The sequence below is a fragment of the Camponotus floridanus genome, unplaced genomic scaffold, assembly GCF_003227725.1.
Source record: "Camponotus floridanus strain SB8 unplaced genomic scaffold, Cflo_v7.5 scaffold2, whole genome shotgun sequence".
Classification (NCBI taxonomy): Eukaryota; Metazoa; Arthropoda; class Insecta; order Hymenoptera; family Formicidae; genus Camponotus; species Camponotus floridanus.
Window position 1 is genome coordinate 2914402 of NW_020229325.1, and position 5175 is coordinate 2919576.

Below are 5175 nucleotides of genomic sequence, written 5' to 3' on the forward strand. Positions count from 1 at the left end.
ACATTGATTAATGATATAAAAGTATCAACCACATTGTAATATGATTTATTTAATATAAGAATAGAAATAGGCAAATATTTTAAGAATTCCCTATTCGTTCACATTTCTACATTACTTCCTACTACTAATTTAGTATATATATAATTTAACATATACATTTTTAACCATACCATTTTTAAATAAGATAAGTAGTGATGTAGTGATGTATCTTGTATTAAGTACTAGTCCTATTTGTTATATAACTTATAAATATTATTATATCTTTTATGAAAACAGACTAAAAGAAATATTGTCTATTAATTATATCGATTACTTTCTTGATTATTAAAATTTCTTTCTTCATGAATGCAGTAAATAGAGGTACAAGCTATGCAAAATCAATTCACAAAGGTAGTGATTTATCATATTTTCTATTATAGAAATATATTTATTTCGTCGAATAAAAAGATAACATAATTATTACTCATAGATATATTATCTATATTAGTACACTATAGATCTCCATTATAGAAATTTTGTTGATTGATAAACAATTTTTTAGCAATTGTGAAATAATAAAAACTTTAACATGGTGATAATAAGCTTCCATAAAATTTAGAATATATATTTATATAGCTGAATAAATTATAACACCAAAAAACCTATTTCATATAAACAGCACGCGAAATCGCAGTTTTAATTAGTTTCTTCATCCTCACCCTATGTACATAAAATGCATATCTTGTACCTGAATATAATGTATAATTATTTCATATTAATCGCTATCATTGAGATTATAAAAGAGACCATCCTTGTTATTTAAAATGCATTCGGATTTATTCATAGAATAAATCTTGGATTTTAAGTAGATGCACAAACGTGCAAATGCAATTTGTACTGTCCAAACAATCCATTAAATACAAATATATATATATATATATATATATATATAATATATATATATATATATATATATTGTACGTTTATAAACCCGATTTAGAAAACACTATAGTAAATACCGTCGCATTTTTATATGTTTTGCTAAAATGTATATGTATAATATTTGAACACGTGAAAAAAATGTATATGCTTTTTATTATAAACGTACGCTGTTACACGACCAAACATTTACATCATCAAACGACGATAATTCATGATTGTATGCATAAAGAAATGAACGAATATTCGCAATGTGCTGCATGATTGTCAATCGCTACCGAAATACAGTACATATGTAACTAACAGGAGAATGTAAAAAGAAACAACTAAGCTATGTATATGTATCCTATCCACGTCGAATTGAATATACAAATAAAAAATATATTTTCAATGTAAGATAGTCACACAATTTTATCGGTTTCTTTTGTTTAATATTAAAAGAATGAATAATGATGAGGAATATCTATATTATAATCAGTTATGAATCATGCATTATCTAATTATTGATAAAAGCAAGTTTGATGATAATTCTATTACAATAATATCTTTTATCTCTATCCTTCTTGGGTTTTACTCTTCTCTAATTGAATTTTTTTATTTTCTTTAAATTTTGCAATATGTATACTTTCTAAATAAATCTATAAAACATTTAACTATTATTGTTTAACTGTAACTCTTATTATTTTCTTTCATATTTTTTTTATTTTTCCTTTTTTTAAGAAGTACAGTTTTATATTAAAGATAAGACGGTATAAATATTTTCATTAACTTTCACAAATTCTGAAATGATCATTTTTTTCAGGATAAATTTATTTTTACATCACACTTAAATCTACGAATTATTTTTATGATTTATTAACATTAATTAAAAATTCATCACTTATTAGCATACAAGTCTCTTTCTCATTTGTATATTTTAAAAAAATTGGGTATATATGTACGCGCATGATGTAAGCATATAGATACATATACATCAGAGCCGGATTTAAAGGTATGGAGGCCCTGGAGCAACGAAGATTCCTAACCATTTTTAAACCAAAATCAAATAGAAATTTTTACGTTGTTTAAATAATTTATTGTGAAATAACAAGGTAAAGCAATATACATAGATCTTGTAAGTGTATACCATTCGATAGGAAATTTTACCCAAAAATTTGTCTTGTGGAGGCCCTTGGGTTTCAGCCCCTGTTGTCCCTGCCCCCTAAATCCTTGATATGCATAGTATTTCACGTGCAAAATTATATTAATTATTACTTATATCAGAAGACTGAGAGATGTCATGATCCGCTTTTAAGTAATCCCTGGAAGCGATACTCCCTTTCTGGACATTAAAAACGTGAACATGAACTACAAAACAAATGTCCACGAATGTTCTCAGAGGGTAACATATATGGCCCTCTGATAATATAAATAAAAATATAAATAATTTAATTAATAATAATTTATTATATAAAAATATTAGTATGTCTCTCTTTTCACGCTATTATTTATATTATATATTTATATTATATACTTATATTATATATTTATTTATTTCTTCTTTTTTTTTTCTCAATATCATTTATTTATTTATTTTTTTATTTAGTTCGCTCTAAGTCAGTCTTTTAAAATGCAAAATTAAATATTATAAAATTTGATTTCAGAAAAGCGCGATAAAACAATCGAATAAATTCAAATCATTAGCATAACAAAAGGTTTCGTGATACATCAATCGTTTATAATTAGTTAATTTAAAATAAAATATACTTCTATAATTTAAAATTCCGCGTGTATATGTAGTACGTAAAATATTTTGACAGAAAATTATCAATAATATCATGTTTGACTTTGACAACGTATAGCAAGCGAACTATACATGTCACGGCTTTGTCATCATTCGCACGGTACACTCGAATAATAAAGTAGTAGTGTGCGAAACGCTTCGTATATTATCAAATTCTTTTTCCAATCCGATCGTGACTAATATTGCAACATAATTCGTTAGAATTATTATAATTAACAAGTATCTTTTGATTAAATTTTTCTAAAAAGCAAGTATAAATTAATTATTAATTAAACAATGGTTATATCACGATTTTTCATTACTTTAATTTTTGATCTTACGAGATTTGTATTTTATGCATTTTTATTATATATACATACATCAACAGTACTAGTACTCTTCGCTCTGCTTATTACTGCTATATTATTAATTTTAATCTCGTATAAATGTTGCTCTTATGATGTAATAAACTGTGAATTTCATATGATTATTCCGCGATTGAAAAAGCATGCAAAATGTCTCACGTATTAAACTTTGGTAATTAATCGTATTCTATTAATTGTAATTAATCGTATTTACGCGGATAAATGTCACCAGGAAACAGTGAAGAATATACAAGGGAGAAAAAAAAATCTGGAAAATCATCGGACAACGTACAGAACACACACAAACACACACACACACACATGCGATAAGTAATTTTATTATTTATCATATTTATATATTATTTTCACACATAATAAATATTGTTTGTTCTTTTTATTGTTTGTTTCATAAAAATTGAAACACGGGATACGTAAAAGAAGATAAAAGAATTAATTTAATGTTATGATATCCATCATTGATGCCTATAATATTTCTTTAACAATACTAGAATTAACTATATTCCAACCAATGCTTTAAATTTTCTCAATTCTTATTAATTAAACAATATACAATTTAATCGAGAATCGAATGAATGATGATCCAAAATATTAAACCATCACTTTGATTGTTCCGATCTTTCAGGACGATAATTATTATTTTAATACTTAGAATCACAAATATATTTTATCCGTGTTACTTTATTGTTTTATTTAACAATCGAAATATAATTTGGGGGGGGGGGAACTGTGAGAGAACACAAAGTAAAACAATCGAATTATAGATGCAAATAATTAGCATAACAAAAAGGCTCCGCGAATTGCTTGATAAATAATCAATTTTAATCAATAAATTGAAATACTTTCATAATTTAATATTCCACGTTAATGTATATTTTATAATATATAAAATGTTTCGGCAACGAATTATCGATAACATTCTGATTTTATTATCGATAAATTATCGATAAAATTCTATATATGTATTAATAATTAAATTTTTAAATAATTAAAAAAATGATTGATAAATATCAAAGACAGTTTACTGCTAATTAAGAAGATTTATATAAATACAGTTAAAAATACTTTTATCCCATAGCAGGCATTTTGTGTTTTGTAAATAAAAAGATATAAATATGACAATGAATATAGAAAAATATTTATTTCATCTTTGAATATTACAGTATCTTTCGCGATTGAATAATTTATTTACTATCAATTTATATACATAAGTATCTTGTTATACAGCACTGGTGCCACCGGCATTTCGTGAACATAGCGGAAAAAATCAGAAATATGTACACATTATATATTATCCTCTAAGAACATTCATTGGACATTGGCTTTATAGTTCATGTCGACGTTTTCAATGTCCATAGAGGAAGTATTGCTTTCAGGGACACCTAAAAGCAGGCCATGACATCTCTCAGTCTTCTCTCTGTTTTATATATATATATATATATATATATATATATATATATAAAATATTATATTTACATATAATTTTTAACTTAACAAAATTTTTAAGCACAACTTTTTCTAATGGTCTTTCGTAGAAAATGAAAAGCATCAATTAGCACAAGTGGGATTCTATTAAAAAATAAAAAAATAATTGTATTTATATATGTAAACATGCATACAAACAACATAACATCTTAAATAATTTAGTTTCACTTTATGATATTTTTTTCTATTTCCAGCTGTTTTAAAAATGCATTTCTGCACTTATGTGTGGGATACCATGTAAAATATAACAATATTATATATATGTACATATATATATATATATATATATTTAATTAATAAAAAATTAAAGTAATGTATGCTGTTATTTTCACTTCTGCATATGTGTGTTCAACACACACATACATCTTCTTATACAAGATGATAAAAATGAACGATCTTTTGTAGGCACGTAAAGCAAAAGAAAATAACCGCATAAGTTCCTATACATTTTCCTCACATTTATTTTTATATATTATATATATTTATTCTTTGAATATTAATGTGAAAAATTTTTATATTTATAAAAATATATATATTGTAGCCGATTAGTCTTGCGTCGTCGATAAGACAGACCGCGGCCGATAAGGCGCGCCGATTCGATCGCAACAGGTGATACGGGGCTGCCAG